Source organism: Dipodomys merriami, unplaced genomic scaffold, assembly GCF_024711535.1.
Source record: "Dipodomys merriami isolate MVZ:Mamm:240054 unplaced genomic scaffold, mDipMer1.0.p SCAF_731, whole genome shotgun sequence".
Classification (NCBI taxonomy): domain Eukaryota; kingdom Metazoa; phylum Chordata; class Mammalia; order Rodentia; family Heteromyidae; genus Dipodomys; species Dipodomys merriami.
Genome location: NW_027206326.1, coordinates 14,141 through 39,496, shown reverse-complemented (window position 1 = coordinate 39,496; position 25,356 = coordinate 14,141). Strand labels below are relative to the sequence as shown.

Below are 25,356 nucleotides of genomic sequence, written 5' to 3'. Positions count from 1 at the left end.
CAAAGGAACAAAGAGATAATCTTATAAATGCGTTAGAAACAAATGCATTAAAGAAAAAACATTATAATACATATCTAAGGGTTCATTTTCTTAACATCACATAATCGGACTTTTTCCGCTTGACTCATACATATACTAGATATTGCAAATAAGGGAAACCATGGGACCTATGTTTCTTTGGGCCTGGCTTACTTCACTTAATATAATTTTTTCCAAAAATTTCCATTTCCTAACAAATGGGGAAATGTAATTAAGTAGGCTAAAGACTTAAAGAGAAACTTCTCTGAAGAAGAAAGAAGGATGGCCTATAGACGCATGAAGAAATGCTCAACATCCCTAGCCATAAAAGAAATGCAAATCAAAACAACATTGAGTTAATACCTCAATCCAGTTAGAATGGCAAAAATCAAGAACTCTAACAACAACAGATGCTGAAGGGGATGTGGACAGAAGGGAACCTTACTTCATTGTTGGTGGGAATGTAAACTTGTTCAACCACTTTGGAAAGCAGTATGGAGGTTCCTCAAAAGACTTCACATATAGCTCCCCTATGACCCAGCAATCCCACTTTTGGGCATTTACCCAAATGTTAACAAACAAGACCACACTAAAGCTGCCAGGACAACTATGTTTATTTCAGGCCACCATTTTTGATTACAGAATAAGAGACCACACAGACACCTACATACCCTTCCTATATAAAGAAATTCTCAGATATGGAAACAAGAGAACTCTCTTCTTTTTTCTTTTATTTTTAAAGATTTATGTTTTTATTTTTGAGTGATTCTGCGTCCTTTTCCTCATTTATTGTGTATCCACGTGGATATCCTTGGGTTGGTAGCGGGAGAGCACAGAACTTAAGGGAAAAAGGGTGACTAAGTGCAGTAGTGGAGCTCAAGAGCACACGTATAGCTGAAGTCTGCAACTCTCTGGTGGAGACAGGAGGGAGGGACAGGGAGAGAGTGAGGGAAGAGAAAACACTGTGCCAAAGGAAATGCATGCTTTTATTTTATTTTAATTTTTATTTATTTTTTATTGTGGAAATACTGTACAGAGGGTTTAAAATTACATGGGTAAGATAATGAGTATATTTCTTCTCAAGCATTGTAGCCTCCTCCTTTGTTTCCCTTTCCCATCCCTTCCCATCCTACCCACGACCCCCCACCCAATCCTCCCCACCCCTCCCACCAAAGTTGTAAAATTCATTTTCGACATAACGACTTGTACATCTCATTGAAACGGGTCCACCTGTATCCTTATTTAAACGACTTGTTTTTCCCCTTCCCCTCCAAAAATTATACCGACATCAAATACAGTGAAAGTAGGGGTTATACTATGGGGGAGGGACATATATAGCAAAAAAGAAATAATCTTATATATGCGTTAGAAACAATCGCATGAAAGAAAAAAAATTTGAATACATATCTTAGGGTTCATTTCCCTAACATCACCTTATCTGACCTTTCCTGCTTAACAAAGAGATATACTAGATATTGCAAATAAGGGAAACCATGGGACCTATGTTTCTTTGGGATTGGCTTGCTTCAATTAATATAATTTTTTCCAAGCTTTTGCATTTCCTAACAAAGGAGACAATGTCATTCTTTCTGATGGAGGCATAGAATTCCATTGTGTATATATACCACATTTTCTTGATCCATTCATCTACTGAGGGGCATCTGGGTTGGTTCCATATCTTAGGTATAGTAAATAATGCAGCAATAAACATAGTTGTGCTGGTACCTTTAGTGTGGCCTTGTTTATAAACATTTGGGTAAATGCCCAAAAGTGGGATTGCTGGGTCATAGGGGAGCTCTATGTGAAGTCTTTTCAGGAACCTCCATACTGCTTTACAATATGGTTGAACAAGTTTACACACCTGCCAACAATGCAGTAAGGTTCCCTTCTGTCAACATCCCCTGTAGCATCTGTTGTTATTAGAGTTCTTGATTTTTGCCATTCTAACTGGGGTGAGGTGGTATCTAAATGTTGTTTTGATTTGCATTTCTTTAATGACTAGGGATGTTGAACTTTTCTTCATGTGTCTATTGGCCATCCTTCTTTCTCCTTCAGAGAAGTTTCTCTTTAAGTCTTTAGCCCACTTATTTATTGGGCAGTTGTTTCTTTGAGGATTTGTTTTTAGGGGATTTAATTTTTTGATTTCCAAGTATATTTTAGATATGAGACCCCTGTCCATTGTATGGCTAGTGAAGATCATCTCCCAATCCGTGGGCTTTCTATTGATCTTGCTAGCTATGTTCTTTGCCATGCAGAAGCTCTGCAACTTCATGCAATCCCATTTGTCCAACCTTTCTTTGATTCGTTGTGTTTCTGGGTCTCTATTAAGAAAATTTCGGCCTGTGCCAAGGAGACCCAGGGTTTCTCCTATTCCATCCTTTAATGTTTTCAGAGTGTCTGCTTTGACCCCGAGGTCTTTGAACCATTTGGAGTTGATTCTGGTGCAGGGTGAAATATAAGGATCTAGCTTTGTTTTTCTACAATTTGTTAACCAATTTTGGCAGCACCATTTACTGAAGAGGCTGTCTTTCTTCCACTCTATTTGTTTAGCTCCCTTATCGAAGATTAGTTGGCTATAGGTCTGTAGGTTCATTTCTGGGTTTTCAATTCTATTCCATTGGTCCTGAGGTCTGTTCTTGTGCCAGTACCAAGCTCTTGTGATTTCTATTGCTTTATATTAGAGTTTGAAATTTGGTATTGTTATTCCACCATCAGTGTTCTTTCTGTTGAGGAGCGTTTTTGCTATTTGGGGTCTTTTATTGTTCCATCTGAATTTTTGGATTGCCTCTTCTATTTCCTTAAAGAATGAGGTTGGAATTTTGATAGGTATCATATTGAATTTTTAGATAGCCTTGGGATGTATTGCCATTTTCATGATGTTGATCTTTCCAATACAGGAGCATGGGATTTTTTTTTTTTTTGCCATTTTCTAAGTTCTGTTTTGATATCCTTTTTCAAGTTTTTCAAGTTTTCATCATAGAGGTCCTTCACTTCTTTGGTTAAGTTAGGAAATGTATTCTTACCTGACTCAGGTCATGGGAATTGCTCTGGGCATCACCTCCATAATTACAATGGAATAAATTAATGTAAACAAGAGATATAGCTAGCCCTACTTTGTTAGGAAAGATCAAGGAGACAAAAGGAAAGAAGAAGGCAGATACCTCCTATAGATGGGGTTAGGAGTTAATCATTGCTGGAGAGGAGCATCAGCCTGGAGGCACAGGCGGATCAGGGTTTAAATACAGTAGGGTATGAAACATGGGGATTTGTAATTTTGAATCAGAAGCGTCTGTATAAGCAGGTGAAATGAAGATACTGGATCTACCTGGCACTATCTTGCCTTCTTGTTGGATGAAGTTAGAGGCCACCTCCAGGTGATGGCTCTGCTTGAATCCCCAGAGGAAAGGAAATCTCACCCCCAGATGATGTGCATGCCTGAGTTCCTAGAAGAAGGAAGTCCCACCCCCATGTGATGTGTGTGCCTGAGTTCCTAGAGGAACTTGGACAATAGTTTCATCCCAGTCCTGTGTCTTGAACTTGAATCTTGAGCTTCCTGTGACCCTTATCTTGACCCTATTTAGGCCCCAACAATTACACGCACCATTTTTCACCATGCTTCATGTTTCCTGCGTCTCCTCAGATCACCATGGCATCTCACTTGGGCTTTTCACTGGAGTTGGACATTGCTTTTCTGTTCTTCATTATCCTCATGGCTCAGTTTCCTGATGGTACAAAGTGCATTCAAGGCTGCAAGTTTTCTGAGGACATGTATCTGCCTGCAGTTACTGACTAATAATGAACACTCTAATAAAGACTCCTAATCTGACCTCTCAAAATATGTCCAATCTGGATCTTACAAATGAATTTCAATATAACACAGATGAGGCTGGAGGGCAGAGGGCATCTGGCTGAGAACAACTCAAGAATGGAGATACGGATAAGATTCTGATGAGATTCTCTGGGTGGAGATAGCTGGGCAGAGACCCTGGGCGGCAGCATGGCCAATGGGCCAAGAGAGCTGTGAGACCTATGCAGATGCCCCTCAGCCATAATTGTTGAAAGAATGAAAGAAGGAATATAATAGATAATAGATGTATAGATATATCTATTAGATAGATAGATAATATAATAATAATAGAATTCTTACTCAAAGTGGTCATGGATTTCCTTGGACCATCTTTGGTCACAGAGGAAGCCATGAGTTGTCAACCTCTCAGATGGGACTGGAAGGACAGATCTGAAATTATCCAGGAGACATCTGTGAGCAGGAGGGATGGATGGGCAGAATTCATACACAGATCTCCCCCCACCCTCGCCCCGTGCAAGACATGAAGTTGAGGATCGTGGGCAAATGGACCAACTAAGGTTCCTGAGACTGATTCCTTCCAGAAAATTCTTTCTTTTCCTAAGCACTCCTGAAAAATAAAATTATGCTCCTGGAGGATAAGACTGAGACTGAGACAAAAAAATATTACCATGAGTTGAACAATGATAAAACAAAATCATTTCCATCCCTGAGGAATCCAGTATTTGACATTTCCTATTCGGGGCTTGGGGTTTACTCATTTGTAGAGATTCTGTGTCCTCACCTTTAGATGTCAAAAACCTTTCTTTGGGGATTAGTCGTTATGATGTCATAGTATTTTGAATTTTCCAGAGTTATGTACTGTGGATTTCCTTTCCCCAGTCAATTGAGAGGAAAAGGGATATGTGGAGTGGATTCCTATTTTCCTGCATTTACCACTTCAAACCACAGCCCTATTTTTCCACACAGTAGGAGTTGACACCAAGACTGGCTGGAGATTTCACTCTATTCTACCCTTTGACTAGCTGACTGTTCTCAAGTTGCTAAAGAATATAATTATGAGACGAGGTATTGGTGGCTCCAGGTTATTATCAGGAGGAGGGGATCTCATGATCTCATTTTGAATTAAACTACCCCCACCCCAGCCAAATCATCATCTCTCCACTCCTCATCCAACAAATAAACATACGATGAAAGTGAAGGTCAGGAAGTAGAGCTTCCAATAGGATTGGAAAACCTGAACATGAGTGTTGGGGTTTGTCATTTTCTGTGAGGCTGAAAACATTTATTTCATGTTTAAGTGCTTCGTGTTTGGGGACTATATATTAACCTATGTGATTGTTTCTTCATTGATCACTCCCTTTATCTGTAATGATCTTGTCTGTTCTAATTGGTTTTAATCAGAACTCTGTTTTATCAGATGACAGGGTGGATACTCCTGCCTTCTCAGAGGATGAATTTTCCTGGAAGATTCATTTCCATCCCTTTGCTCAGACTTGTGTTGATCTGTGACTATGATTTGAGTGTATTATAGAAAACACATGAGTGGATCTTGGTTTTTTTTTGCTCCAATCTGGTCCGCTAATCTTTTACAGGACCAGACTTGGCCCCATTGACTTGTTTCTGTGAATCAATCCAGCAGTCCAATTATCTATATCTCTATTCCATCCCCACGTCCCAATTATTTTTTTGACCAGTCGTGGGACTTGAACTTAGGCCTGGACTGCATCACTGAGTCTCTTTGTGCTCCAGGCGGGTGCTCCATCCCTTGAGACAGAACACCACTTCTGGCTTTTTCTGAGTAGTTGATGGATTCCTCCTGGAAAGGAAGAGGAGTTGCCCTTCTGTGACTTAGATCTGAAAACTCCACTCTATTACTTCCCATCATATCACTGTGAAGCTCTTCAGTCAGAAAATCATGTGCAAAGGTCATCAGTGCATGCTGTTCTTCCTGTTGCGTCAAAAGCACACATCCACTCTGCCAGTGCCTCTGCTTCTGCCCATATAATCCATATATGGACTACAGACTCTGCTACCTGGGGTTGACTGTGAACTTCATCCCATGGTTAGAAATTTAATGTCACCAGGTGCATTTCCCTTCAACTGTAATTTGAGGAATGTGGTAAGTTCATAGGAATGTCTAATAAAGAATATCCTGTGAGACATTTATAGAAATCACTGTTTCTCTAAAGGACATAGAAAGACATTGAGTTCATGGTTTCCTTTAATTTAGGACATGTCCTGGGACATGGACTCAGGGCTGGGATACTGTGTCTTAGATATTATTTTTCTCCCTGCTAACACCCTACTACTTGAGCCACATATGTACCTGTGTCCTTTGGGTGGTCAGCTGGAGGAAAGAGTCCAGAACTTTCACATGGCCTGGGCTGGTTTGGAACGTTCCATCTAATTCTGATGCTATCTGCCCCCAGGACTTCACTTCTTCCACCTGATAGCTAAATCAACCTCAGTTGCAAGGAAGCTTTGCCATTTCACCTTCAGCCAGAATGGAGACTTGGTTTCCCTTCCATCCATTTCACTAAGTGCCAAGTTGAAGAAAATAAATACTTGTGTACATGGAATTGATAATCAGTTCACTGCTCCCAGTGAACACAAGTGTACTCAGCTCACCATGTTCTTGCTGCTCATCTGCTTAGAGAGCTGGAATTCCCTCCAGACCACCTGTCCCAAGCAGGACTTTTTTTTTGGCATGGGGTGTGGAGGGGGGAGAGTTAACACCTCTGGATGGTGAGCACTGATTGGTTCATCCAGGAGATTGACCCACAGGAGACTCTCATAAAAACCAAGGAGCCACCATCCTCCAAAACCATGAAGCTGAAGACAGAAAGCCCCACAGCATGAGAGTCCTGCTGCTGGCTCTTCTGCTCGCATGGACTCACATGCCCAACAGAAATCTTAGAAGTCTTCCAGGTAACCTGAATATGGTGATGTGTCTCTGTGGGGAAATTGGTTTTCTGACAGTCAGTGTGTCTATCTCACATTGCGTCTGTGCATCGATCACAATTTATTAATAAGTTGCGCTGATTGTCCATAGTCATCCAAATCATCTTCCATTTTGAATTCTTCCTTTGCCATTCTGCAGTAAATATAAAAGATTATTAAGAACATGTGGACAGGGGCTGGGAAGGTGGCTCAGTGGTAGAGTGCTTGCTTTGCATGCATGAGGCCCTGGGTTTGATTTCTCTGCACCGTATAAGCAGATAAAGCTGGAAGTGATGCTATGTCTCAAGTGGTAGGGCGCTAGCTTGAACTGAAGAGCTGAGGTACAGCACGTGGCCCAGAGTTCAAGCCCCATGAGTGACAAAAGAAAAAGAAAAAGAACATGTGGACAGCATGATCTGTGATTTTTGCAGTGTTATTTCATATAGGCTTAGGTATTGAATTTTTATAATTTTGTGCATGTGTTACTTTCACTCACGGGTCTCCTTGTGATCATGCCAAAGAGGCCTAGAATCTCTCCCTGAAAATCCTCATCCTGTCTAGCTCTCTCTCTCTCTTCCAATTTATTAATGCCATGCAGCAAGAATCAGAGACTCTGAATACTTCCAGTAAATTCTCTTTTGAAAGAAGCAAAGTCTGGTAGCTCAGAGTCTGGAGAGAGAACTCTCCAGGTCATTGCAAGCAGGTTACTTGAACACCTGAGTGTTTTGGGAGCAAAACTGAAGATTCATGCTTTAACATGCCTGATGGGGTGTTTCTTATTCAGCCAGAATATTGGTACACATAGACCCTCACAGCTGATAATGAAGAGCAAATCCTGGAGGGTGTACAACTGAGATACTTAATGCTCTATGTCTGCACTAGTAGAGAACTTGATGTCATATGCACAATTGCTTATATCAAGGAAGCTGGGCTTCCCCCACAAAATATACACTCATACCCTCCCTGGTCCCCGTAACTGATCCATCCCCCCAGCAAATTTACATTTTAAATTTAATAAAATAGTTAATAAATATGAAATTGACTCATTTGCTATTGACCATTCTCTTTAAATTCTAACATTTAAACAATCACAAACAAGGCCACACTAAAGCTAACAGTACATCCATTTTCATGGCAGCATTGTTTACCATAGCTAAGATATGGAAACAACCCAGATGCTTCTCAGTAGATGAGTAGACCAAGAAAATGTGATATATATATATATATATATATATATATATATATATATATATATATATATATATATATATATATGTGCGTGCACGGGCATGCACACACGCACGCACGCACGCACACATACACAATGGAATTCAATGGTTCCATCAGAAAGAATGACACATGCCCTTTTGTAAAAAAAAAAAAATGGAAAGACTTGGGAAAAAATCACATTAAGTGAAGTAAGCCATACCCAAAGAATAGGTCCCATGGTTTCCCTCATTTGTTAGTCCTATAGTTAAATAGCTATGAATAAGATTGAAATGAACTCCAAGGTATGAGAACAAGAGGGTTTTGTTGTTTTAAATGTACTGTATGAAGTTATTTCTTTTTTCTTTTACTTTTTTTCCTTCGGTTTATTCCTCAATCTCTCTCTCTCTCTATTTCTCTCTCTCTCTCTCTCTCTCTCTCTCTCTCTCTCTCTCTCTCTCTCTCTCTCTCTCTCTCTCTCTCTCTCTCTCTCTCTCTCTCTCTCTCTCTCTCTCTCTCTCTCTCTCTCATTGTGTGTGTTCTGGAACTGGGGCTTGAACTCAGGGCTTAAAAGTCTACCTTGCCACCTTTCTCCCAAAGCTGGCAATTGACCCATACCTCTGATTTTTGCTGGATAAATAAATGGTGATAAGAGCCTCACAAACTTTTCTGCCCTGGCTTTCCTTCCATTGTGATTTTTAGATCTCCGTCCCCTGAATAGCTAGGAACACAGTCATGAGCCACCAATGGCCCAGTTCTACTTTCCATTAATTGGCAGTTAGTTATGATATACATAGTTCAGATTCATACTTAAATTTTTTTAATTGTTACTATAAAGATACGGGTTACAGTTTCATAAGTCGGGTAAAGAGTACATTTCTTTTTGGTCAATGTCACCCCTCCCTCTTTCTGTTCGGCTTATTTATAGTGAGTCTATTGTAACCTTCATTCTTAAAGACTAGTTTATCTTTACTGCTGAGCCCTAATTTTTCGGAATTCACTCTTAGCCCTCAGGTGTTCAATGAAGTCTGTTCACTTTGGTTGCCTAGAAACCTGATGTTTCAGCATAGCTTGAGCTTTGGGGATTGTGTCACTTACTACTCAGGTAGTTCCTCTTCCAGCTTTGTGGAATTACCTAGTGCTTGAACAGGGTATTATTCAGATAAAGTCACATGGGCACATCTGTAGATTCTTGGAACATTTTACTTACATAGCTGCATCTTCTGAAGTTTTCTGACTTTCATGTGGTAGCTGCTTCAGCCTTCCCTGACTCCAGACATTATCCCTGACTTATTTTGCCTGTGAGAGTTCTGTTGGCTTTAGGTTCTCCTCTGTGTGTTGTGGTTTGGAACTTTTCTCTAGGCAGAAAGCACAACTGTAGGGTTCACTTTGTTTTTCTTTTCTCCTGGACCAAAGTCTTGTTCTGTCTTTTCTCCAGTCTGAAAATAGTTCTTTCTTCTATTTTGTCTGGTTTTCCAGTTGCTGTGTAGGAAGGCAAGTGTAATACAAGCTTATTTACTTTACTGGAAAGCAAAAGTTCTCTCCATAATACAGTATTTGATATAATATAGTTAAATTACTTGATGTACTTGTTGATCTAGCAAGAGATGTCTAAAGGCAAAACAGAACAATTATTTTTGAAACATATTCATTTTTGTAATGTATATTGATTCCCTTACTAAGAATCAGGATAGTCTTCTAGGACAAAGTTGAGCTACAATTTGTATACTGTTTCTTTTGCAATATGACACTGTATTGAGAAATAATATTTATGTTTATACTATAGAATCATAGTTATATTTATACTACATAATCACAGTATATTGTAATACACAAATAAAGAATAGTTCCTGGGCTGGGAAGGTGTCTCAGTGGTAGAGCGCTTGCCTTGCATGCATGAGGGCCTGGGTTCAATTCCTCAGCACCACATAAGCAAAAAGAAAAAAGCCAGAAGTGGTGCTGTGGCTCAAGTGTTAGAGCGCTAGCCTTGGGCTGAAGATCTGAGGGACAGTGCCCAGGCCCAGTGTTCAGGCCCCACGACCGGACCCCCCCGCAAAAAAAGAATAGTTTCTGTATGTATGAGGCTTACCTGAGGGTGTTCCTTCATGCCAGTTTGTAGCCACACCTTTGTGTCTGTTCTCAGCCCTTGCCAGCAATTGATCTGTTTCTGACTATAGTTTCCTCTTGTTTAGAAGGTCATGTCACTGAAACTTTTTACTCTACTCTTGTGTAGATCCATACTTTTTATTTTGCTAGTTCTGTGGCTTGAACTCAGGACCTGGCACCATCCATGACCCTTTTTGTACTCAAGGCTAGAGCTCTTCCACTTAAGCCACTGTACCACTTCCAGCTTTTTCTGAGTAGTTTATTCGAGACAGGAGTCTCATGGACTTTTCTGCCTGGTCTGGCTTTCGAACTGCAAATCTCCAATGTCAGCCTTTTGATTAACTATGATTACAGGCTTAAGCCACAAGTGCCCAGCTAGATCTATCTATCTATCTATCTATCTATCTATCTATCTATCTATCTATCTATCTATCTATCTATCTATCTATCTATCTATCTATCTATCTATCTATCTATCTAGTAATGGGGCTTGTACTCTGGACCTCGACACTGTCCCTCAGCTCTTCAGCTTAAGGCGAGTGCTCTACCACTTGATCCACAGCACCACTTCCAGTTTTCTGGTCGATTATTGGAGATAAGAGTCTCATGGAGTTTCCTGCCTGGGCTGGCTTTGAATCTAGATCATCAGATCTCAGTCTCCTGAGCAGCTTGGATTACAAGCGTGAGCCACCAGCACCTGACTAGATCAATACTTTTATATTTGAAATGAAATGAAAATTTAAGACTGCTTATCTTATTAGCCTTCATCCTAAAGTATTTTGTGTTTGTAGGCAAAAATGGCTCAATTTTTAAAAAAATAAATCACATAATAATAAAGCAAAAATGTCAATGAACCTTTCTTTTGTGCTTATACATCTCCCTTTTGTAGGAGAAACCACTGCCAAAGCGAATGAAAACTCCTTACCAGTATCTGTGCCATTTGATATCCTCTCCACCTTCTCCCCTGCTGTTGAGAGCACAGTGGGTAAGAAGTGCAAACTGCCTTACTCCCTTTCATTCCTGTCATGGGTTTCCATCTCTTTCCATTCTTTTCCTGCAAAGTCATGGGACTGCATATTCAAGGGTGCTAGATATTTGAGCATAAATCACTTCTGAGTAGTACAGTAAAAGCTATATATAAACTTCCCCTAAAAATATAGGAATATACATTGGAGAGTTACAGAAAGACCATGCACATAACATTTTATGGACCAGAAATTCTGAAGGTTTTTTTGGCCTTAGAAAATATCTGCTTTACAAAAATATTTTTTCTGATAATTTTTCTTTTTATTTTTTTTGGTCATGGGGCTTAAACTCTGGGCCTGGGTGCTGTCCCTGAGCTCTTCAGTCCAGGCGAGTGCTCTACCACTTGAGCTATAGCACACTTCTGGTTTTCTGGTGGTTTATTGGAGATAAGAGGCTCACGGGCTTTTGTGCCTGGGCTGGCAATGACCTGTGATTCTCAGATCTCAGCCTCCTGAATAGCTAGGATTACAAGTGTGAGCCATGGATACCAGGCTCTCATAATTTCATTTTTAAACAGAAGGGAAGAATGATCATTTAAAATGAGAGATACTTACACAACTGTACATGATTAGAAACATTTTAAGAGAGCACAGAACCTAAGTATCTTTCGTACATAAAGGTAGGTAGCTTGTGTGTGTGTGTGTGTGTGTGTGTGTGTGTGTGTGTGTGTGTGTGTGTGTGTGTGTGTGTGTGTGTGTATGTGTGTGTCCCAGTCTTGGGGCTTGAAACCAAGTCCTGGGTGCTGTATCTGGGCTTACTTCCTCAAGGCTACTCTCTACCGCATAAGCAGAAAAAAACCAGAAATGGCACTGTGGCTCAAGTGGTAGAGTGCTAGCTAGTCTTGAACTGAAGAGTTCAGAGACAGTGCCCAGGCCCAGAATTCAGGCCCCATGATGGACAAAAAAATACAAAAAATAAATTAAAAGGCCATACGAAAAGATGAAGTCACAAAACAAACCCTGAAAATAAAAGCAACTTGAAACCTGTGACTGAGGCACAGGAAGTACTGCTAAGAAGGATACATTGTTGCAAATATGGACAAGTAAGATTCAACCATGGAGGTGAAGGGGGAATCAGGAGGTAAAGCCAGGTACAGGATGCTTTTCTCTTCCTTTTGTGAATTTACCACATTTGTATGCACAATTCTTTCCTTTTATTCAGGATTCCCTGCACTAGGATCACTGGGTCACAGGGCATCTCTCCATTCTCTTTCACTTAACTTGGTGGTGAAAATAGGAGCAACTCATGGTCAAAATCCACTTCTGGTAGGAGTTACCAGTAGTCACTACCATCGATGAGGTAAAAGAAAACATCAACATTTCCTATTAGGTCCTCATCAATTGCTTTGTAATCAAAAGTGATGAAGGGTAGGGGCTAGGGGAGTCAGCTCAAGTACAAGATCCCCTGCAGAGGAAGAGGGATCTAGTTAGTAGCTAGAGGCTCTCAGTTTGAACTCTAGTACTTCTGTTTAAAAACCTTTAACTAGGGGCTAGGAATGGGGCTTAGTGTTAGAGTGCTTGCCTAGCAGGCATGAAGCCTTGTGTTCAGTTTTTCAGTACCACCTAAAAAGAAAAAGCCAGAATTGGGGCTGTGGCTCAAGTGGTAGAGTGCTAGCCGTGAGTTAGAGATGCTCAGGGACAGTGTCCAGGGCCTGAGTTCAAGCCCCAAGATTGTTTTCTCTCTGTCTCGCACTCTCTATGTAGACAGATAGCCAGATAGATAGATAGATAGATAGATAGATAGAGAGAGAGAGAGAGAGAGAGAGAGAGAGATAGATAAAATTTCTACAGATAATCTGTTACAGATATAGATAGATCTGTTATCTTTAGCAGATAGATAATCTATAGAGTTTATCTATCTATATCTATATCAATTGGTATCTAGTTGTCATTTATATTCATGATTTCAGGACATCAAAGATTTACTCAACATAACCTCATTACTGCTTGTATTTCAATCTTGGGGTGTGTGTGTGTGTGTGTGTGTGTGTACCTACACATGCATGCTGGGGCTTGAAGTTATAGATCTGTGCTCTTGTGTGGCTTTCTGTTTTGTTTTTGTTTTCTTTCTCTCCTTTTCTCTTTCTTTCTTTAGGTGCTAGTTCTAGGCTTGATATCATGGCCTAGTTCCAGTCCCTGAGACTTTTACCCAAGGTAAAGCCACAGCTCTACTTTGGCTTTTATTCTTTGGTGTTGTGGTTAATAGGCAAGAAGAGTCTCATAGATTTCCCTGCCCAAGGTGGCTTTGAATTGTGATCCTCAGATCTCAGGCTTCTGACTATCTAGAATAGCAGGAATGAGCCACCAACGAATACCTAGCTTTGTTTGGCTTTCTGGGTTTCCATAGTACTCTGTCACTTGAAGCAAACCTCCAGCTCGGCATTTTGCTGCTTACTGGAGATAAGACCTCATTCATTTCTCTGTGTAGTCTAGCTTTTAGCATTGTAAATTTGCTGCACTTGTTGTGCGTTGACATCCTTGATTTCTTACGTGGAATTGTTCATAATCTCATTGAAGAAGTCTTGTGTGTGATGAATTGTGTGATTTTGGAGGTTCTCTATCTTTGATGGTTTAATTACAATGTGTTAAGTGATCACAGTTTGTTCTACTTGAAGTCTATTGGGCTGCTAAATGCTTGAATATATAGGCTCATGCTAGAAATCAAAATTGGAAAAGTTTTGATCATTACTCCTTCCTTTTTGTGTCGTGGGCCTTGAACTCAGAGCCTAGCTCTGTGCATGAGTCTCTCTGTGCTCCCCCCCACCACTTGTCAGAGTTGATCATTTCCATTTTGCTCTGTTCACATGTGTTCTGCTTGCCAAAATTTGCTGCTGAACACCTCTAGTCATTTATTTATTTCAGTTATTTCTTACAAGTTTTCACTTTTGTGAATTCCTGGTTTTACTGAAGATCAAAGGTTGGGCCTACATATAACCAGGAAATGATACCTGGAATTTGTGTGAGTGGCTCAGACCCCTTTAATTCTATTCTTACTGCCTTATCCTCTTTCCTGCAATCCACACCAGTGGCCAGTTGGGGCTTTCTTACAACTAGTTGACCAAAACACAGCATTGGATCTAGTTTACTCCCAGTTCTGCAGGCTTTCTCTGAAAGATGGCCTCTGAAATCTTAGATTTAGAACTCTCTTGGCTTTCCATGCTTTCTCCTCTCTCTGTACCACACACACACACACAGACACACACACACAGACACAGACACACACACACACACACACACACACACACACACACACACACACACACACACACACACACACACACACACACACACCAGACATTTAAGCCATGATTTCTTAAGTAGAACTATCTTTTGATACTTTAAATAGTCCAAAATACTTGATGTGGCACAAAGTAAATAGTTCATATTTTCTTTTTGTTGCCAGTCCTAGTGCTCCATCTCTTTCTTGGGTGCTATCCCTGAGCTTTTGTGCTCTACCACTTGAGCCACAGTTCTACTTCCAGAATTTAATGCTTATGAAGGCCCAGGTTTGATTCCTCAGTACCACATAAACAGAAAAAGCTGGAAGTGGTGCTGTGGTTCAAGTGGTAGGGTGCTAACCTTGAGCAAAAAATGCTCAGGGACATTGCCCAGGCCCAGAGTTCAAGCCCCAGGACTGGAAAGAAAAAAAGGAGGTAAAAATCTCACAGACTTTCCTGCCCAGGCTGGATTTGTACCATAAACCTCCTATGTAGCTAGGATTTCAGGTATGAGTCTTAGGTGCCCAGTTTAGGCATCCTACTTCAATAAAGCTTCCTCAGCCATTACTTGTGCAGAGCTCCTATCCCTTGTTTTTCAAGAACTTATTAAAGGCTTTGCCACATTCTTTAGATTTGTTGTCATTACATTTCTATTATTATTACTTCCCCCCATCACTGCCTCACTCTCTCTACCTTTCTCTCTCTCTCTGCCCTCTTCTTTTTTTCTTTCTCTCTCTTTCTCTCTCTCTCTCTCCTTCCTGGTGGGTTTTGAACTCAGGGTCAGGATGGGGTATCATTGGCTTAGTTCTTTTTTTTCTCAAATATGATGGCCTATCATTTGAACAACAACTTCAATTCTGGCTTTTTGATAGTTAACCAGAGATAAGAGTCTCATGGATTTTCCTATCTAGGCTGGCTTTGAACCACACTCCTCAGATCTCAGCTTCCTGTGTCACTAGGATTAGAGGTATGAGCCATTAGTACCCAGTTTCAAATAATATCATTTTTAGTTTTTTTTTCCTGAAGTCATTCATAGCTAAGAAACAATGATGCTAATTTTCATTAAGGAATTAAGCCTCTTCAAAGCCCCTTAAATTCCAAATGTTTTTGAGTTTTCATGCTTTCTCTGAAACCTATGGACTCGGCAAAGTATATATGTGTAAATTCACATTACCCCATCTGCCTAGCCCAGCTTGGCTACTGCCAACTTGCTTATTCTCCCTAACATTTGGGAACGGTGCTTTCTGTGGAGCTAAGATGTGCAAACCAAAGGATTCAAGCATACTCGGTAAGGATAAATCAGCCTTCATGAGGCCTCCTGTCCATGGAAGACCCATGCTGCAGGGAAGAGTTTGTTCCCAAGAAGAAGGGATGCAGATTGGAAAGAATGACCTGGTGTGCTGTAATTTGCACTGTGAATTTTATTGCTCTTTTGAAAACCACAACCACACAGATAATTGTTCATGAGGCCACTGCATTCACAGCCCATCTCCACTGATATTTTTTGCCAGTTGTGGGGCTTGAACTCAGCCTGGGAACTGCCACTAAGCTTTTTTGCTCAAAGGTAGAATTCTGCAACTTAAACCCATCACAACTTCTGGCTTTTTCTGTTTATGTCACACTTCATGCATGCTAGGAAAGCACTCTACCACTAAGCCACATTCCCAGCCTTCACTGATCTTTTTATGCATTCCATTTTTCACATGTTAAGTAGAAACCTTGTATATCACCAGGAGCAGAGAGGGACTTATAGCCTGTAACAGACCAATGCAATCAAAATAGTTACCTAGAGGGTGAAATGTGTTTCAAACTTAAATTTTAAAAACCCTAATTTAATTAGAGTTGGGAAAAGGATTTCCTAAAAAGATGACCTCTAAAACAACAGGCCTTGCTTCAGGGCTTATTAATGTTCAATGTCCTATGGTGTAGGGTGGGGCCATGGTTTTAAGTCACAGATTTTGCCCCAAAGGATTTCATAGATCCATAGAATAAAAGAAATTCTCAGAGAATGATGAGAGACTGAATCATTAAATGCCAGTGGTTTAGTACTAAGTGTTATAAATAAAATAAAGAAGGAATTACTCAGAAAAATGAATCTATGCACAGAAAATGGGCAAAGCAGTCTTAACTGGGTAATGAGATGAGAACTTGGGGGTGTGCCCTGCTTGGGATGTGAGATGATTGGGAGAGACAAAGGTATGCAGTCTTGACTAGAACATGTATTGAAACATGTATTCTAAAATCTAACAAACCTGGTCCAACAGTGATGCCTAAGCCACCTTAGAGTGGCTTCATCAGTACATCCAAACCATGCCCAGCCACAACCATCCACTTTAGCATTGGTTCATCAACTTATGCATTTGTGGTTCCTTTGCTATGGACCAGGGATGGAGCGTGCAGACCCAGGGCAAAGTCAGCAGATCCTAGATGGCTGCTTCTGAACATACCCTGTGGTTTGTTGATAACTGGCTTACACTTACATCCAAGACAAGCTCCTTGGCTGTAAGCCATGGAAAGATGACTGAGGCAGGAAAGTCAGAAGGAAAACAGTAAGTCTGATCATGGAAGTCAGGAATCTTCCATGTAGGCACAGTACCTAGGCCCTGGGTTCAAGCCTCAGGAATGGCACACCTAAAAAAAAATAATACAATAGTTGTAGCTAGTTTCAGTGACTGTAGTATTTGACCACACCTAGTGATTAATGTGGAGACTAAGAACAAAGTTTGGGCAGTATGCTTGCTTCTTTTTCCTCCTTTGGTGATATTCCACACTTTCCAGGCTTTAAATGATCCCTTCCCCCTGGTAATCACCAAATGCAATTTCTAACTCAAAATGCTCTTTCCCAGGCTTGGGGACTTAAAGGCCTGTCTACTAGACAGCTCCAGTTAGCCAGGCTATCTCTCAATTGTGAAGCAAAATTATTTGCCTAAAACAGAATTTGAGATTCCTTTCCCTGCTTGCTAGAACATTTCTCTTCCTACCATCTTCTCATTGTAATAGTTCTACCATCTATCTTATTATTTGCTTCAGCCAAAAGCCTACATCATCTTTGGAGCAAGTTCTAATGTCTCATTTTACAAAACCATTTCCACAAGCTGGGCACTAGTGGCTCACACGTGTAACCTTAGATACTTGGAAGGCTGAAATCTTAAGGTCACAGTTCAAAGCCAACCCCTACAGCATAGTCAGTGAAACTCTTATCTCCACTTAACCACCAAAATGGCCAAGAGTCCAGCTGTCACTCACATGTTCAGCATTACTAGAGTGAAAAACTAAGTGAGATTGCTAGGCTTTGAATTCAAGCCCCAGTACCAGCAAAAAGAAAAAGAAAAACAATAAACAACAAACACTACTTCATCTACTACTTTTACTCTATTGTTGACATTCTAATCTACACTGACCTGTACTAAACAATGGCCACACAGGGCTCCTGGCTTTCACTCATCATTTATTCTCCACATTGCCACCATGGTGAACCTTGAAAAGCACATATCACATAGTGATACCTCCTGCTATTATCCACAGTGGAAAGTTCTAGAAGAAACCCACATTGATTGCCCTTGCTTATATGACCCTATGTGACCAGACTCTTCTCTGGGTCATATGCATCTGCCACCATCCCTCTTCACTCATTTCATTCCAGTGACACGCAACCTTGATGTTCCTCAAAAACACCAAGTCTCCCACCTCACAACCTTTGCTCCAAGTGTTCCCCTCTGCCCAAAATCATCTTTCCCCAACTCTTTCCTTCATGACTTGTTTGCGGAACTCACACCTTAATTCATTAGTCACCATTTCCAGGAAGCCTCTTTTATATAGTTTTTATTTTGTCGGTCGTGGGGCTTGAACTCTGGGCCTGGGCATTGTCCCTCAGCTCTTCAACTCAAGGCGAGCACTCTACCACTTGAGCTACAGCGCCACTTCCTCCAGGAAGCCTCTTTTGATCATCTTAAGGTAGCTGCACCCAAGGTTGTGGTTGAGGCAGAACTTAAATAACTCCATTTCTCCATTTTCTTTTGTTTCATAGTGTTTGCCACTGTTTGGATTGGGGGGGGTCATGGGGCACGAAATATGGGCCTGAGCACTCTCCCTCAGCTCTTCAGCTCAAGGCTAGCACTCTACCACTTGAGCCACAGTGCCACTTCCCACTTTTTCTCCTGATGTGATGCTGAGGAATCGAACCCAGGGTCTCAAGCACTCTACCACTGAGCCACCTTCCAAGCCTGTTTGGATTTTTTAACTGTTTCTTTGTCAGTTAGTATCCTCATCTAGAACATCAGCTCTATGAAAATGAAGTTTTTATACATTTTAATTCCAGGCCATTCCTAGACATTAAAACAGAGCTTGGCTCCAAGTTTTCCTTCATTAAATAGTTGATGCAGGGCTGGGAAGGTGGCTCAGTGTTAGAGCACTTGCCTTGCATGATTGAGGCCCTGGGTTTGATTCCTCAGCACCACATAAGCAAAAAGCAAAAAGCCGGAAGTGGCGCTGTGGCTCAAGTGGTAGAGTGCTAGCCTTGAGCTGAAGAGCTGAGGGATAGCGCCCAGGCACAGAGTTCAGGCACCACGACTGGACCATAAAATCAATCAATCAATCAATAAATAAATATTTGATGCATCACTGCCAAAGATGGTGGATACCGATGGCATGAACTTTCATAAAATCGTTGAGCATGCTGGCATCAATTTACCTCTCTGTCTGAAGATGAAGTTAATATACTATCTCTTTCAGAATGTAATGGGAGTCATTATAATCAACGGAGAGGCTCAAGTCTTTACCAATCATTGTGACACAAATATTAGAATCTATGGGCAGGGAGCCATTTGAAAGTGGTAATCACAAAATAATGGAGAAAGAAATTTGTTTTATTTATGAACCTCCTGAGATCTGAGAAAGTGGGCAGAAATAAAATACTCCCATTTGCAATCTAAACATTCATAAACACAGTTCACACTAAATAAAATTGCACTAACATTTTAACTGACATCAATAGACATTTTGTTAAGTGTTTTGTTTTTTGAGCTCATTTATATATCTATGGTAAGAAGACTCCCTTCCATTTGAATATTTTAGTGGATATACTTTTCAAATGAATGTCAGTGCTACCTTCTGTGATATCACCCTGGACAGAAGCCTTTTGTTGATAACATTGGGGTATCATTATAAGCTTACACTATTATATCTGAGTAGGAAATAGCAATGCACTGTGAAATTATAAAGGCAAACTTTCATGTGCATCATACTGCTTTTTTTCCTCCTCTCTCCTCTGTTATGAATCCCTATGTAGGACACCCGGCTGGTTCCACTTTGGCTCCTAAGGATTTGACAGGACCCGCAAAAATAAGGGAATGGTTGGGGAAGCAGGGGGAAGATATTGAAGGGATGACACAGATCAAGATGCACTGTAGACATGAATTGCTTGGTTTTTGGTTTTGATTTTTTTGTTTTGTTTTGTTTTGGTCATGGGCCTTGAACTCTGGGCCTGGGTGCTGTCCCTCAGCTCCTCAGCTCAAGGCTAGTGCCCTCCCACTTAAGCCAAAGCACCACTCCTGGCTTTTTTCTGCTTATATGGTGCTGAGGAATTGAACCCAGGGCCTCATGTGAGTGAGGCAAGCAGTCTTCCAATGAGCCACCTTCCCAGCCCCGAATTGCTTGTTCTGAATTCCAAACATTCACTACATAATCTAAAGATTAAGAAAACTGAGGTCAGGGGTGGTGAGAATTGTGAAATGGGAGACATGGTTCAAAAGGCACTGCACCCAGGAACTGCTCTGCTGCATGGCCGCATCTCTGTACAACTACCTAACTAAAACACACATAGACACAGACACAGACACACAGACACACAGACACACAGACACACACAGACACACGCACACACACACACACACACACACACACACACACACTCTCTAATAGTGAAAACGAGAATGAAAAACTTAAACCTGGGAAAAAGGGGTACAGTCACTTCGGGCTCCTGATCAGAGTAGAGGTTGATTTTAAGGGGTGCCCCTAAATTTCTGAACTGGGTGATTGTCCACCTTGAAAGAATGAACTTGTGTCTCTGGGGGTTTGGGTTTTTAATGCAGGACATGCAGTACACAGAAAGGATCCCCCAGTTAACTAGGAACCACCTTCTCTTCCGCTGCCCTGTTCACCTGCTGCCAGCACCAATAAGCTGGGGAAGAAGAGGACCAGCTAGCCTGGAGGGGCCCAGGGCACTGACCTGGAAGCTAAGACTGTGTTTGTGAGCTGGAGCCAGTGGCTCACCCCTGTAATTGAAGCTACTCAGGAGGCTGAGATCTGAGGATCTCAGTTCAAAACTAGCCGGGGCAGGAAAGTCCATGACATTAATCTTAAGCTAACCACCAGAAAACTGGAGTGGTGCTGTGGCTTACAGTGGTAGAACATGAGACTTGAGCAGAAGAGCTCCAGGACAGTGCCTAGGCCTTGACTTCAAGCCCCAGGACTGACTAGAAAAAAAATCATCTTTGATGTTTGTGGAACTCAAATTCAAGGTCCCAGTTGATTGAGTGTGTCTGGTTTTACAGGGCTCCAGCAGGTAGAAGAATTACTATATTGTTCTTTTTTTGACAGTCCTAGGGTTTGAACCCAGGGCTTGGGCACTGTCTCTGAGCTTGTCTCTGCTCAAGATTAGCATTCTATTACTTAAGACACAGCGCCACATCCTGCTTTTGCTGTTTACTGAGGAACCAAACCCAGGTCTTCATGTATGCCAGGCAAACACGCTACCACTAAGCCACATTGTGATTCCTGAAGAATAATTAGTATAATAATAAGTATATTTATAATATTTTTATACTTACATCATTATATTTCATTTACTATTGTAGCATGTATATTTTATCTATTATATATAACATTTATATTTATTTGTATATTTACTAGATATTATATAATATATAATGTATGTATGTTATAGAATATAATATGTAACATATTAATACATTTTATAAAAATGTTTTATATCATTGCACTTATAGCATTAATATAGTAATTATATTTATAATTCTAATATTTTGTAATAATAATTATTATGCTGGAAGAAAAACTGGGGGGTCTCCAGAGGACAAGAGGGCCCTGAGAATTGAGAGGGGACCCACTGGGCTCCTGTGCTTCCTTCCCATGAGTGACCATCACTGCTTGTGTTGGTGTTTGTGTGTGTGTATATGTTCTTATGTTTTTGTCAGTGTCAGTACTGGGGCTTGAACTCAAGGCCCTGCATAATGTGGCTGAGCTTTTGCTCAAGGCTGGTGCTCTACTATTTGAGCCATAGCCCCACTTCTAGCTGTTTCAAGTGGGTATTTGGAGATTAGATCTCATGGATTTTCCTGCCAGGTCTAGTTTCAAACTACCATCCTCAGAACACACCCACCAGAGTCAGTAGGATTACAGGTGTGAGCCACCATTGCCTGGCCTGTGTGTTTTGTGCTGGTACTTGGGCTTGAACTTAGAGCCAGGGCTTTGAATTTGTTGAGCTTGTTTTCTCAAAACCAACACTTTGCCCCTTGAGCCATATCTCCACTTCAAGTTAAGTGTCTCAGACATTCTTGTCCAGAATAGCTTTGTACCAGGATTCTCAGACCTCAACCTCATGAGTATCTAGGAATAGAGGTATGAGCCACTGGCACCCACTTTGTATATTTCTTAAATTAAATCCTGTACTCTCTCACTCCCAACCTTCAAGAGCTTCTGTTTCAGAATAAAATCCAAAGTCTCTACCATAGTCTAAGGGAACTTATCTTGGCTAGTGGTTCTCAAATACATCTAGAGGGCTTCTTTGAAGCAGGCAACACTGGACCCTAGCCCCTGACTAAACAGGTCTGGGCTGGACCTGCTAAAGTTCCTGGATGAGATCACTGCTTCTGGGTGGAGACCACACTTGTAACTCATTGCTCTGCACAAGCTGCCCACTGCCTGTCCTACAGCAAGCATATCCTCTACTCCACACACTGATTGTGATGTAGCCACACTGGTTTACTGACTCTAAGACAGGCCAGACACCCTCAACTTTGAGCTCATGACCCTACCTGATTCTGGGGCCTGGGTGAGTTGCCTTGATCTCCTAAGTCACTTTACCACATGACGCTTTTCTGAAATCATACCTCACTGTAAATTGCCAACACTCCTCCCTAGCACATCTCTCAATCTATTTTTCCATCATATATTCAAACATATTTATACATTCTCCACCCTCCCCCACCCCCACACACTAAAGCATAGAACTTCAAAACAAAGTTTTTCTTTTCTACTTGCTACAGTGTCTAGAACCTAATAAACTCAATAGATAAAAAAGAGTGAGATGGGTACTAGTGTCACACCTGGAATGTTAGCTATTCAGGAAATTGAGATCTAGAATCACTTTTTCCATTTATTTCCCATTTTGATTAAAAATTAACCATTAAAGAACTTTTAAAAAGAATCAAAACTTCCTTATTTTCTGCAGGTTTCCTTCACTCCCTTTCACCTAGTCTACCTCAACCTGTGTCCCCATGGGAGCTTTGGCATCTCAGAAAATGTTCAGTGCCCCAGACCCTAGTTAATTTCAGACAGAATCCAGCATTACCTTTAGTCATGTGGTGGGCAGAGCAGAAGGCATCTACCATGTGTGCTACCCAACACCTCTCATCCACACCTGTGCTACTTCCATACTCCCAGCCACACGAGCACCACTGTGTCACCATTGCTTACACTGGCCTAGGCATGGGCTTCCATGGTCATCAGGACAAATGTCCTGAGAGCTATTTTACCTGCAACAGGTGACATTTCCTGATCTGGGTAATCACTGGCACTGGAGCAAACCAGGGCCATGGCACTGCAGGATGCATCTCTCTGCAGCAAAACTTGGGGCCCTTCCTTCCCAGACACAATGGAGATCCTGGACAAGTCCCCTAGATGATTCCATGAATGTGTCTCACAGCCCTCATCTGTCAGAAATGAACAAAGAGGACAGAATTGTTCAAGTTATTTTCTTTCTTCATAGAAGGGTGCACTATCATCCTGCCCCCCAGAGCAAGGCAGCACACCAAATGGCGGGATCCACTTGGTTTTCATCCCAACCCAGGAATGATATTGTGCCTTTTCCTGTTGCTCAGGAGTCAGGATCACATCTTTGTAAACAATCTGTTACCAGGGCAATAGGTCACAGAAGGAAGACAGAAGGCATTATAACCATCAGTTCACCATCCCTAGCCAGGAGGCAGTGTATTTTGGGAGGCCATTGCTCAAAAACAAACACCCTTTTTACCTGCTAATGAAACTGCAACTCCACTGCACCCCATCTTTCTCATTATAACAAAAACTTAGAAGAAAAAGGAAAGAGTGTTTTGGACTTCTTGCCAGGACTGGCTTGAAACCACAATCCTCAGATTTCAACCTCTTGTGTAGTGCCAAGCTTTTCCATGAGACAATTCTCTCAAATTAACCACCAAGAAAGAAGCAAAAAGAAATAGACAAAATTCCAGACCTTGAGCTGAAGATCATGGACAGCACAGCACACATGCCCTGATTTCAAGCCCATGACCTGCACATCATCATCATCATCATCATCATCATCATCATCATCATCATCATCATCATCATCATCATCATCATCATCGACATCATCATTATAATGTGAATTAAAAAAGTATAAGACCCTATTAAGAATATTAAAATTGAGTGAGTCAGGCATTTTTTGGTGGCTGACATGTAATCCCAGTTAGAAGCATGAAATCTCAGGATGGTGGTTAAAAGCCCACCTGGGCAGGAAATTCCATGAAGCTCTGATCTCCAACTAACCAGCAAAAAGCCAGAAGTAGAGCTGTGGCTCAAGTGGTAAAGCAACAGCCTTGAGCAAAAAAGCAAAATAAGTGACCAGGCCCAGATACATAGGGTAGGACAACTAATAATTAATTAATTAAATACAAATACATAAATAAAATCAGAATGGAAGATGAGCACAAAGCGCCAATTCCAAATCTTAAAATGAGCAGAGAATTGGTGGCTTACACCTGGAGCTCAAGCTACACAAAAGACAGAACTTGAAGATCTCGGTTCCAAGGCAAACTAGGCAGAAAAGTCCATTAGGGATTTGTGAATGTGTATGAGTCCTGGGTCTTGAAGCCAGAGCTTGAAATAGAAATATGTTTCTTAAAGGTAGCACTCTACCACTTTTTCTCTTTAGGGGATTAAATGGAGATATATCTTACGGACTTACCTGCCTGGGCTTTCAACCTCAATCCTCAGATTTCAGGTGCTGATATAGTACCCTCAGCTTCTTATCTTCTATGAGAATTTTATCTTCCATGAACTGCCAAAAAGTAAAAGAAGCGAGAAGTTGATCTGTGTGGCTCAAGCCACAGAGACTGCTTCCTTTTAGGGAAAACAAACAACAAAAACCCTCATACACAGTGGCCCTGCCCTGCTTTCAAACCCAGGAAGTTATCAGGCCCTATGTTCAAGCCCTAGGACCATCACCAACAACAACAAAAGAATGACTCAGGGACAGGGACTAGGCCCAGAATTCAAGCCCTAGGAACAGCATCAAAAATAAAAGAAAAACAAATTCAGAGACTGTGGCTAGGCTCCAGAGTTCAAGCTCTAGAACCAACACCAGGACACACACACACACACACACACACACACACACGAGAAATGAACAAAATAATGAGAAGATGGCAAAAAAAGAGAAAAGTCAATGAAATATTTTTAAGTAGTAGCTCATGCCTATAATCCTAGCTACTGTAGAAGCTGAAATCTTAGGATTGTAGTTCATAGTCAGCCTGGGCATGTGTGCCAGTACTGGTGCCTGAACTTGTGCTGTTTTGCACAAGACTAGAACTATACTACTTCCAAACACTTGGTGATTAATTGGAGATGAGAGTCTCAACAACTTTCCTGCCCAGGCTGCCTTTGAACCACTATCCTCTGATTTTAGAGCCTGGGTAATGTCCCTGTCTTCCCATGAGAATCTATTTTTTTGGTTGGTCATGGGGCGTGAACTCGGCCTACACACTGTCCCTCAGCTCTTCAA

The 25,356-nt window shown here is 41.2% G+C and overlaps 1 long non-coding RNA gene across 1 annotated transcript; it reads right to left on the bottom strand.

Annotated features, from left to right (window-relative positions):
* Window positions 1–6,254: 6,254 nt before the first annotated feature.
* Window positions 6,255–24,628, bottom strand: LOC138818313 (uncharacterized). Its single transcript, XR_011369060.1, has 4 exons — window positions 24,541–24,628; window positions 23,093–23,269; window positions 9,183–9,454; window positions 6,255–6,920 (listed from the first exon to the last, which is right to left on the bottom strand). It is a non-coding gene; the product is annotated as an uncharacterized lncRNA (long non-coding RNA).
* Between the last annotated feature and the right edge of the window lie 728 nt (window positions 24,629–25,356).